This window comes from Pogona vitticeps, chromosome 2 (genome assembly GCF_051106095.1).
Source record: "Pogona vitticeps strain Pit_001003342236 chromosome 2, PviZW2.1, whole genome shotgun sequence".
Taxonomy (NCBI): domain Eukaryota; kingdom Metazoa; phylum Chordata; class Lepidosauria; order Squamata; family Agamidae; genus Pogona; species Pogona vitticeps.
Genome location: NC_135784.1, coordinates 311599428 through 311611927, shown reverse-complemented (window position 1 = coordinate 311611927; position 12500 = coordinate 311599428). Strand labels below are relative to the sequence as shown.

Here is a 12500-nt window from a genome sequence, read left to right as displayed (position 1 = left end):
CCTTCCTTCCTTCTCCCTATCTGTCCTTCCTTCCTTCCTTCCTTCCTTCCTCCCTTCCTCCCTCCCTCCCTCCCTCCCTTCCTCCCTTCCTTCTTTCCTTCTTTCCTTCCTTCCTTCCTTCCTTCCTTCCTTCCTTCCTCCCTCCCTCCCTCCCTCCCTCCCTGTCCTTCCATTATGAGTTCCTGCCTTCCTTCCCTCTTTCCTTGTTTCTCCCTGTCTATCTTTAATCCTTCCTTCCTTCCAAGGCTGAACAATCAATTCCTTCTGCTGCTCTGGAAATTCCGGTCTCAGCAACTCCTGCTCGGCTTCCCAGCCAATGAGCCCGAGATTCTTACACGGCTCTTCGCCTGCTACTGATGAACTTGCAGAGCAGTTACAATCTTGTCAGCCGTCAGGTGGCCCGCTGTAAAGAACAGGAAGGGGGTCTAATCCAACACCCACTCTGCCCTGGGGGAGGTTCCTCTCCATCTGGACAAGGTGCCTGCTAGGCCTGCGTGAAAGCGACTTTTCTCCCTGAAACCTTTCCACACCAGGAGAGCCCAAAGAATACGTCGGACAGCTCCCTCGCAGGGACAAGAGTTATGGGATGCACAGGACCTGGCTTGGCAGTAGTATGTGTGAAGAGCAGCACGTTTGTCTGTAGGTCTCAGCAGACCACAAACGAAGCACGAGCCCACAGTGTGATACAGCAGCAATTAAAACCAATGCTGTGTGAGGCTTTATCACAGAAGCATCCTGTCCAGATCACCCACGCCATGGAGCAGCCCTTCCCAACCCCACATGGAATAACCATTGCTCACGAATGACACTTGCACACACAGAGAGATAGAGAGAATCTCTTTGATCCATTTGAAGTTCCCTACAGTCCTCGACCAAGGCTAATCAAAGCAGAGCAGCTCCCTCGGTTCTGGCACCCACTCACCCAGACCAAGCCGTTACAGTAAAATCGACAGGGAGCAAGGCAAAGCTGAACCCATTGCAGAAAAGGACGTGGCTCAGGAATAAAGCTCTCTCTCTCTTTTTTTTGCCTATAGATCCAGGATCGCCCAGACAGTCCGTGGGCAGACAAGCCGTGAGGTTTGGCGGGGGGGGGGGAGAGTGCAGTTCAAAAGTTTGAAAGAACTTCTCCACCACTCAGTCCAACTGGAAGAGATTCCACCTCAGACCTGACCCCCCCCCCACCCTCCACCCCTGTTTTTTAGAGGCTGCCTCTCCGGGTGAGGCTTCCGCAGGCTCTGGATTCCACAGATTCGCAGGGGAGCGGAAAGCTCAAAAGGTCCCTCTTTCCCTGCACCTCCCCCCCCATCCCCGAATGGGCTTGGAGGGGGGCAAAAAAACCCCTAAAAACAACCCTCAGAATCTTCTCCTTTCCTCTCCCACTCCTGTGAGGGTGGGTGGAATGTTTTTCTCTGGAAAAAAGCCTGTTACAGTTTTCTGCTTTAAAAAAAACAAACCCAAAAACAAAACCCTGATCTCTTAGGTGTGGCTGCTTGTTGTTGTTGTTGTTGTTGTTGCTGTTCTTGCCAAAAAGCAAAACAAAATGCAAAAACAACAACAAAATAGCTCACCCTGAAACAAACAAGGAAAACCACTAATTTTTTTTTTTTTTAAATCCTTGTTCCATAAAATTTATTTGTAATGTAATATAATTCTAACCCAAACTGGGAGAGCTGGAACAGATGCATTGCCACTTCGCCCGTACAGAGAAACTGCTCACTCGCAAGATTTGGTCATGTTGAATCTGTTACGGTAACAGTTCTCTCTGCCTTTAATTTCTGTCCAAAACTAAACGCAAAGGGAAATGTACACTATCCTATCTCGTAAATATTTAGTTGTATTCCACCGAAAATACATTTCCTAGTAAAGCTTGTTTGCATTTGTTTAAATGTGTAGCATATAAACCACACTCAAGTTGGCTTCACGGCTCCCACCCACACGCCATCAGTTCAGTTTCAGTTCACTTCAGTTCAGCGATGTTTGGCTACTGGAATTTTTCTGGAGATAATTCTACACCACGTAGAATCAATGTGGCCCGTTCTCAGCAAATAATAAGCTCTGGTGTCTGTTTTTAAGTGCACTCCATCAGAGGTTCACCCATCCAGCCAGGGCCAGGGAGGCCTCGGCATCATCCTTCATTATTAGCCTTGCGCCCTAGAACAATGGACATTGTAGCTTCAACCCCATTGGAAGGGACACAAACGTCTCCCTGTCTGGGACTTCAGAAAATTGTTTGCTGGCCGTCTTCCAAAGGGAAATCTTCCAGGAAACCCACAGAGCAATGGCCCAGTTCTCTACACCAGGGCTCGGATCTCAAAGTCAATGAACTTAAGAAAGTTCATGGAAAGCTTCCCGTTTCCTCTGCCACGCCATCCCACTCCCCTTTATCTGGAGGGTGTGGGGGAAGAAATCACCAAGGGGCTAAGAAGAGATGATGGGAAAGATTTCCTTCTGTGAATGCTTTTGCTCTCGTGCATCTGCCAATCCAAGCCCACCAGATATACCCCCTGCAATCAGTTCTACAATCACGGCTCCGTCTGGGATTTCTACAATGTGGAGGAAGAAACAACTCAGGGGCAGCTTCTACTCCCACTATCATCTCCTCCCATCCCAGAACTCTGCAGTTCAGCAGGACTGAACACCCCTGCTTTAAAAAAAAAAGATTTTTTTTTAAAAAAAGTATTACTGTAATTATGGAAAGCTGCAGAAGGTGACATGGGCTACCGCATGGTGTGCAGCATCCTCATGAGGGGGACAGGAAAAATGGAAGCGAGGCAGAGGGTTGCAAGACTAAACCTTCAGCCACTCCTCAGCTGGGCAGGGCTGTGGAAGGAAAGGGGAATCTGACCCCCTACCCCAGCAGGAAGGCCAGGAGAAGCCCCATGCACCACGAGCCTAAGAGGAGGTTGGTGTAGAAGTGCTCTGGGGTTGGGCGAAGAAGTCTTCTTTCTCCAGTTTGAGAGCACGCATTGGGGAAGCCACCAGAAACAGGACAAGAGGAAGTTCCAGCATTCAGTTCTGTCCCAAATCCCTACAGATTCACACCAAGCAGTGGATACTCATGATTTCACACCTTCCCAAGAGAAATGATGTTGTAAGGTTGGTGTCAACAGAGGCTGGGGTTTCTTCCTCACCGGGTGAGATGAACTGCTTAAATTTTGTGCCTTTTTCACCTAGAGGGACTTTTACAGTGTTTCGAGAAAGTGGGATGTGGGGTTGGGTGGATGGGTGTGTCTGAGCACACACCTGTGCATGCACAGTGATGTATTTTGCACAAAATATAAGAGAATGTGTACAAAATACAAGTCTGTTTTCCTCCTCTTGCTGCAGAGGGACAAATCTCAGGACGATGATGACCAATTCGGTAAGTGGGGAGATACCTCTCCAGTGTCTCAAAAGCAGGATACACATTCAAATATTCTCCTGGGTATGTCCTTATTCTTTACCTCACTACACAGAACTGGATTAGAGGTTGAGTCTGCTTAACATGACAAAGGACACAATTATAGATGGTTTTCCGAGGGAGAGTTACCTACACCGATGATCAGGACATGGAGCAGACCTGAGCATGTGGCCCTTACAGAGTTGCTGCACATACGTACTACGATTCCCATCGGTCTTCAACTGGAATGGCCAAAAGGCCAGGGATGATGGGAGATGCAACCCAATAGCATCTCAAAAGCCAAAAGTTCCCCCACCCAGGGATTCAGCAGTGGGGTCAAAAAAGGGACCCGCCTTCGCTTTCCCGCTCATCCAGTTGGCTCCTCTCCTATGGATCCTAACTCTTTCCTGTTTAAGCTGCAGGACAGAGAATGTTTTTCCTGGAGACGTTTGGCTCGAGATCAGAAGCCCTTCTAACAAGCCCCGGACCCTCCACGTGAGTTAGAGAGGACCCGCGGTAGCTGGCGCCAAAGGACCCAGAGCCTTGTAATGCGCAATATTTAAACGTTAACAATTTAGAACTGCATCTGGAAAGACCTCGGCTTGGAATCTCTTTGGAGTCCCGACATCTGCTTTTGAAAAACTTAGAGCAGACGGCAAGAATCGGGAAGGCTCTGCCAATAACCGAAAGTGGAACCGAACAAGGACTGGGCAGACACGCTGGGGGTGGGCGGGCGGGCGGGTGGGGGATCACATTAGCAATTAAAAGGGATACAAGGTTGCATCAAAATGCATAGGAAACAAATATGGAATTGACCTCAAACAGTAACTTAAACACCATGTTTCTCTCTGCGTCTGTCTTCTGAGCTTTCTCTTTTTCTGGCAAAAATAGGATGATTTGGGGGGGGGGGGTGAAATACCAATACACAGCGGGAGTCCATATCCTTGTGAAATCCCTGTGCCTTCTGAGATTCATAGATAGAGCAGGGGAGTTTTAAGAACAGACGGAACCAGTTTTGGGGCACATTCCAGGGGGGAAGCTGCCTCGCGCATGCCCCACAGCCATGAAGGATTCGGAGCTGCCATGTCACAGTTTTGCTCCCTACTTCTTCCGACGGGGCATTCCCTGCAGTGCACCGTCAGCACAACAGATAAATAAAAATAAAAGTAAAGCCAAATTAAAAAGAAGTAAAAAGGGGGGAAAAAACCACCACCCTCAGTTCTTGTTCAGACACTAATTCTGTGGGCCTCCTATGTTGCAAAACCTGAAAACGAGGCGAAGGGCGGGAGCTTGTACATAGTGTTGTGCCTCTCCCTGCGACTCCCAAGCAACTCACAACCAAAGGTGTCCCTCTCCCCTGCATTTGTGCTCTATGGTAAAACAGGAACTGTAGGTGGAAGGTTTTTTTTTTCTTAATTCAAACCAAAACCAAATGGAAGATTTGTTGGTTCCGAGGGGTTTCCCTCCAGAACGCACACACCCCCGGCAAGGCTTCCCAATGCAAAACGCATGTCGAGCAGCACCTCAGCCTTTGTGAGGGTCACCGGCCTGACTCTGGATGAACTCGAGAGAGGAAGAAGGCCTTCCCGGAAAGGCTAGCCACCTAGAGTGGTCACATTGACTAGATAGGCGGGGTATAAATGAAATAAACAAATAAATAAAGCTTCCAGGCTAAGTCTGAGATTCAGTAGCTCTCGTTTGAGGAATTAATTAATGCACACAACGATGATCTCAGAATAGACCATGTTCATGCACTCAGGGCGCGTGTGTTTATATTTATCTGTATCAAAAGAGAGAGGGAGAGCCATCTTTTACAAGGCTGTATAGCTTGGAAGGAAGGAAGGAAGGAAGGAAGGAAGGAAGGAAGGAAGGAAGGAAGGAAGGAAGGAAGGAAGGAAGGAAGGAAGGAAGGAAGGAAGGAAGGAAGGAGGGAGGGAGGGAGGGAGGGAGGGAGGGAGGGAAGGAAGGAAGGAAGGAAGGAAGGAAGGAAGGAAGGAAGGAAGGAAGGAAGGAAGGAAGGAAGGAAGGAAGGAAGGAAGGAAGGAAGGAAGGAAGGAAGGAAAAGATAGAAAGATTGAAGGAAGGAAGGAAGGAAGGAAGGAAGGAAGGAAGGAAGGAAGGAAGGAAGGAAGGAAGGAAGGAAGGAAAAGATAGAAAGATTGAAGGAAGGAAGGAAGGAAGGATAGAAGGAAGGAAGGAAGGAAGATCACATTCCTCATGTATCTTTTTGGCAATGCGATTCAACCATTTCCCTCCTTGGCAAGGAGATGCACCATCATTCTGCACTTGACCACTTTACCCCCAGATGAGTCTCCAGAACTCCATGCCACATGATTTGGCAGGAGTGGAAATGCTGCATGGTTCTTCTAGAAGAGCTTTCCTTCATCTGTGAGGTTCTCCACGAGAGCTGTTGCCAGAGCCAGCGACAGCTGCCTTCGGGCCCAGTGACCCCTGGGTTTGTGCACATACTGGGTGGGAGGGGAGGGGGATGCTTCTACCCATGTGGTCAGTTTGCTCATCAGAGCAACAGGTCAGGAGCCCATGGTCCTCTTCGCCATACCTGAGCCGGAACCCAAGGAATGAGTCGGGAGCCCTTCTCCTCTTCAGACTCATTCTTGCTGATGTGAAGAAAGGTGTGTGTGGGGGGCGGAAGGGGCTCCTTTCGAGGTGTAGCTACACACGGGGAGGCTCCGATGCCTGAGAAAGTTCAACTCAGCCTGGCCCCCACTCCCAAATGCTCAGGGATCTACTACCCCCCAGGGATCATGCTTGTGCGTCCTCCGAAGCCTCTTGCCGGCCTGGCCCTCTCCTTGAAACACCAGAGTCAAAGGCAAGTCCCAGGGCCAAGGAATCGGAGTGAGTCGGGCCCTTCTGATCCCCTTGGGTGGGTGGGGGAATGGAATTCCTGCCAGCAGGAGAGAAAACAAATTCTCAAAGCAAAGGTACCGGCCATCTCCCATTCAAGTCCATTAGATCTACTCGTTTTTTGGAAACAGAAGGCTCTAACCCACCAACCCATTTCACCAATCCTGTTTGTCTCGTGGCTAACTTCAGAACCTCGCCAAGGATGCCATAAACGCATTCTCCTCGCCAAAGAGGTGTTGGCATCTCACTGAGTTGGCTTGGCTGCAAGGCACGCAATGCGGGCCAGAGATCCCTCCTGTTCTTCCATCCAGACCTTGAGGGAGGGCATCGCCTCTCAGTCTCCAGGGCAGAAGGCAACCCATGCTTCCAGGTCTTTTGGAAACAGGGCGGCGCCTCCTCCTCTTTCTCGCACATATGGCAGTCTCTCTCTCTCTCTCTCTCTCTCTCTCTCTCTCTGTGTCCCCAAAGTTCCTCCCTCAAAATTAAAGTCCCAGCAGGACTTGGCCACCTACTGCAGTAGCCTGACACCACTCTGCTCTCGCAGCTCCAGAACAGGGAGGTTCCTGTATCTCCTTGCAAGAGGGAAGGATCGTCTATGCCAAGTCTTCCCGCAAACTCAGTGAAAGGGTAGAAGGGCTCTCTGTTCTGCCAAGCAGTGTCCTCAGCTAGAGAGTTCTGCCACCAGGTCTGAGCGCCACCATTGCAGAAAGACACAGATAAACTGACATCTATTCCCCACCAAGGAGGATAACTGAAGTGGCAAAGGTTCTGGAAGCCAAGCCCTGAGGATGCTGGGCACGTCTATTCCAAAGAAGAAAGGGTCCAGAGTCTGGGAGCAGCAACTGTTAATAGCCTTACAAAACACCTGCTCCTGGACCAACCCGGCCACCTGCCTTTTGGGGCTTCCTTCGTTCTCTGCGGGCAAGGGGGCTGTCATTTTTCTGGTGACAGTCATGATGATCAATGGCACGTCCAGGTTTCTAGCTACACTACCGGGGAGCACCAACCGCGGGGGCGTTTTCCTCCACAACGCAAGATGCCAGGAGGAGTTGCTTTTGCCGAGGCAGTAGCACAAGCATTCCATCCAAAATGTATTGCAAAACTACATCAGGCATGCCCAGGCTGCCCATAGGCTGGCACTTCAGTGCCCAACGCCCTAAAATAACATGTGCCACATAGGTGCAGGAAGCTGAAACGGCAGCGACTGTTGGGCTGTGGGAGGCTGTAGAGAAAGAAGTGGCCCACAACGGTCCACGCCAGCTGCAACAAGGTGCCAGCGAGCTGGCACAAAAATGGATCAAGGTAGACTGGTCTGCAACGAGCCAGCAAATCCATAAAGGCCAGTAAAGTGCCCCAGGGATGCCTTCCCATGTGTCAGTTGATTTATTTTCATTTCTATATTCACGTGCCACCCTTAATCAAGTTTTCAGTGCAGCTTACCACAGGAACAAGGCTTTACCCAATAATCTAGTTACCGCTGTATAAAAGCACGGTTTTGTAAACAGAAGATAAGCTTATTGGAAGGTTCCTTCAATACAGTCAGCAAGTAGGAGGCAATTTCTGTACTTAAGAGATTTTCTAAAAAAATACTTTTTGCATTTTGTCAAGGCTGTCATTCAACAGCGGAGTAGCTTACCGATCATCTCCTCTCCGGCATTGTCCACAAATCACAACCTATTATCGCAATTACCCCATCATACAGCTGCACACGTGTCTCGCTCCCAGGATTTCTAAAGGTTTGTTAAAGTCAGAAAACATTAGCCAAGGTACCAGACGAAGATTTACTGAAACAAGAGGCTGTTCCTTCGGCGAAAATTGCTGCTGCGTCTGAACGGACTTACAGTGAACCTGATGGGGCTTTCAAGGCGAGTGTGTGATAATTAAGCAGTGGGTTTGGCCTGGCAGATGGGCCGTCCCGAGACCCTCCCCTCCAGGGATCAAAAGGCAAACGGGTGTTCACAGGTCCACCTCCAAGCTTTGCTGCTGCAGGAATCCAAGCTTCCTTGGGAATCTTTTCCTCATTTCAGAGCGCTCATGACCCAGGGCACCATCCAAAGGGGGGAAAATGCAAAATGCATGATACAATCATCAGGACACATGACTGCATGCCCTGAGAACACAGCTTAGAAATATCACTTTTGGGAACACTCTCTCTCTCTCTCTCTCTCTCTCTCTCTCTCTCTCTCTTATATAAGGTGTAATCATTTCTGGCCATGACTCTACAAACACTGGAAAGAGTAACAAAATGATATTTCTAAGTAACATATTCTTGTTCCTCTTTCCAGTGTTTGTAAAGTCACTGCCAGAAACGATTACACATTTGAACATTACATTACCATAAGTTCTGCTCAATTCTTTTTCTGTTGTTACTTTTTATTTCTTTTTGTTTTTAATATACACTTGATTAGGGTTGCCTTCAAAAGTAACTTTTGAAAGCGACTGGAAAGCGGCTTTTGTTACACAGATGAACTCAACACTGTCTCCTGCTTGTCATGCTGCTTTTGAAATGCAACCCCGTTACATCTCAGTAATGGCTCCAAATGACCAGCTAGAGTAATGGCATGACACATCACTCGCACGCATGTCTGAAAACTGCCTCTCCTCATGAAACTTTTTAAACCCTTGGGATCGTGGCTAGGGGGGCAGCCTCTTTAAAAGGCCCTTGAGGCTCCTCTTCCAGAGATATTTTCATTCGCTTCTTTTGATACTTGTGTGCTAATTCAAAGCTTTTGACAGGGATCCTCTAAAGCAAAGACTCAAAAAATCCTACTGCACCAAACGCTCCTCCCTGGAACAAACCCCCAAACAAAAGAAAACATGTCTTCATAAGGAGCAAAAAACGGGGGAAAGAAAGGAGAATGAGAAATGCAGGAAGTCATCCCAAAAAGCACCGTGTGTACCGACACAAGGCTTGTCTTGTGAAGGTGGCCAAAAAAAAAACCGCACACACACAACACAACCACCAACACAAGACAAGTCCCTTTGGCAGGAACAAACATTCCATCTGGAGAGGCCATTGGTTAAGAAGAGTCAAAAATGGCACGCTTGCTCGGTCTTCGCTTGCACACTGGCTTCAGTACGCATTCGATCAAGGCGGGCTAAGAGCCAGTGCTCAGCACCAGGCCCCCCCCCACTGTTCACCTTGGGTCTGCCATGTCACTCCATCCCACCCACCTCTGCCGAGCACTGCCTCATCAGCCTCGGCCAGGTCACAAACTCAATCTCCCCTTCCGTAAAATGGCAACTGCATCAACCTGACTCTCTGAATTGTCTAAAATACAACATTGCCAAGTATTGTGCAAGTGATTAATTGGAAACAGTAGCGAGAGTCTTGCTGCTTCTATAATCCAAAATCTATGTGACGAATTCTGTTTCATTCCAGACTGGTGATTTAAAATTTAAACACACTGAGTTCTTCTGTTCTTCAGTTTTTATGTTTTGCCTCCTCAGGGCCCTGCCTGCTGTAGGGGCTCAGAAAGGTCAGCGAACATCTCTGCGGGCTAGGAGGGTTTTCCGTTGGAAAGCTGTTCCCACAAACTGCAGGGATTGCCCACATCCCATAAAGCTATTCCTTTCATGGAGCAGAAGTCCCCCCACATGCAGGAGAGGTTGGATTACATCCATAAAATAAGAACGGGGCCCCAATCCAGCTGTGCAAACCCAGCCTAAATAAATGGAACTTGATGGTGGATTTCTGCCAATAACTGAAATGGGATTCACAAGTCAGAACACGTTGGGGGGGGGGAGTTAACTTTTCCCCCAATTACAACTCTAAGAGTCGCACAGTGGCCACGCGGAATGAGGAGCCTGGGCGTTACAGACCAAAAATGTCACTTTATCAAGCTGCGAAAGAGATTTCCCCCAATGAACGGTGCAATCGTTTGATTTCTTGGTTCCAAACTGTCCACACCTCGACTCTTCTTAAGGTGCAACATTTGGAACCATTTATTTTACTTGTTAACACTGTTGGCATTCCAGCCAATCCGTGCAGCTGATATTAGATTTAAACCATCAAGGTTTAAAAGCGAACAAGTGAAAAGCTGCGTAGGACTAGGCCAACCACTGTGTAAAATGAAACTGCATAAAACCACCAGCACCAACACAGCACGAAAAAGGCCTGAAAACTAAAAACTTCCCTAATCCTTAAAAAAGGATTTTCACCCTGGCACCAGACAGACAGCCACGTGGGTGCCAGACAAGCCTTTCGGCGGAGCGAAGTCCAAAATGCAAGGCACACCCTCTCCTGCAGGCATCTGTTGTGGGTGCGACAAGTCACAGAACACGACAGAGGCACGAGGCATTCTGGGAGCTGTAGTCCAAAACAAGATTCCAATATCTGGTCTCACCTTATGTGCAAGGATGCACACAAAGGACCTCTGGCACAGAATCTCTGGATGAATTGGTCTCATCCCCCGTCATGTCTTAGGGCACCACTTTGGATCAAGTTCCCTGCCCAAGACTCCTCAAGGCAACAGGGGAGGAACTGTGCATGTGAGCAAAACTCTTAGTTTTCACGTGGCAGATGGGCTACCTCCAGGATCCTAGCGGATTGGGCCCTTATTGCTTCTTTGCTGCAGAACAGAGACACAGTACTGTACTGGTTCCCAATTCCAGGGGGGTGGGGGCATAAGACTGTGCAAGCTTCACAGGGGAAAAAAATACTCCCTTACCAGAAAAAGCAAATGTCAGTAGCACACGTCATTACTAGAATGCAGGATTTCTCAAGGAAAAAACCATTCCTATTTACTTTCAACATTTCTTCCATTTTGATGCGTGTTATGAGAAATTTTAAGTGACGGGCTGAATTTTCCATTAAAAGGAGTCTAACAATGAGGAGGCATCAAGGTTCCCCTTAAAAACATGAAATGAAAAAGGAGGTTTCAATGCAGAAAAGTTTGAGAACTTCTGGAATAAGTAACAGACACTGATGACTGAGTAAATAGCCTTTACAAATGTGTGTGTGTGTGTGTGTGTGTGTGTGAGAGAGAGAGAGAGAGAGAGAGAGAGAGAGAGATATCTCAAAACCTCTTATTTCAACTCACTCAATACTACACAAAGAAAATGTGAGCAGAACACACTGTTTTCTCATCAGCTGTAACATGAATAGAAGACAGTCATCCTGAGATGCAATATAGAGAGAGTACATGAAACAGTTGCCATTGTGTGCACAAACCCATCCTGTTGCGTCAAACACCCGTAAGGCACCGACCGAGACATCCTAACCCAAATCTCTGGATACGCCCCAGCCCCCGACTCACCCAGCTGGGATGGATGGAGAGATGAGCAGACTGGGCAGAGAGGACTAGCAAGGAAGCTGGAAGACAACAGCGGGATTCTGCAGAATCGGCGCTGCCCTCTGCCTCCACCAAAGAGCCGCCTCTTTGGCTTCCAGGAATAATTCGCTGCAGCAGTGAGACACATCTCTATGGGGGGGGGAAGGGGGGTTGCTCTATCTTCACCCTCACGCAGACAGATTTTAAAAACTGGCGCTGAGCAACTTCCGCTTCGTGCTGGCTTATTCTGACTATATGAAAACGTCAACATATTAAGGAGCAGCAGAAGGACAAGGATCGGGATGAAGAAGAGGGTTAAATTTAGCCTGTGTTTTGCAACCCACTGATAATGCCATGGTTTCCATGCCCCCCGCCACCAATGGGTCCAAGCTACCAACTACCAGGGTCCATCACTCCTGCTTCTCAGCATTGTGGGTTGCCAAATAATTGCCTGGGACATTTATGTCCTAAAATATTACATTAGCTGGGACACAAGGGAAAACGTGACAGCATTGCTGATACAACACAAGATGAGAACCGTCAAAGTGGCTGTTTGGGGGATGTTCTCTCTAAACTCCTTGTACTGGTCCACTTGGGACCTCCAGGGAGGCAAAGAGAACCCCTCTCCTTCATAATGTGCCCCAAATGGTTTTTTTGCTTTAGAAAAGCAAAGCGCACACATTGACACAGCAGGTCCAGAGAGACTGACGGGCTGAGACACAAACTACCCATTCAGTGCTTCAAACTCTGGCCCGAAGCAACAGCCCTCCTGATCCAGACAATCCATGCCCTCACATGAATTGCAAAAACTGGCAACATTCTTGAAGGCATGGCTCTCCCCTCATGCAACAGCACCAGAAAATTCCTCCCTGGTGAGAAGAAGAATGCTGTCATTCCTGCTGACATGTGCAGGCGAGAGAAGTCAGAAGTTTATCTCCCTGCATGCAGGGAACGTGTGCGCCAGCCTCTGAAGATTTCAGGCT

At 48.4% G+C, this 12500-nt stretch overlaps 1 protein-coding gene across 6 annotated transcripts in view; it reads right to left on the bottom strand.

The window, feature by feature from the left end:
* Positions 1–12500, bottom strand: part of CNTFR (ciliary neurotrophic factor receptor) — a 385998-nt gene that overhangs the window by 367777 nt on the left and 5721 nt on the right. The window contains exon 1 of one of the 6 annotated variants that reach the window (XM_072993040.2): positions 7881–12500. This exon is cut by the window's right edge and continues 1906 nt beyond it. The exons of the other annotated variants lie outside the window; for them this stretch is intronic. The gene's annotated coding sequence lies outside the window, so the exon portion shown is untranslated. The remainder of the gene's footprint in view (positions 1–7880) is intronic. 6 annotated transcript variants of the gene reach the window in all.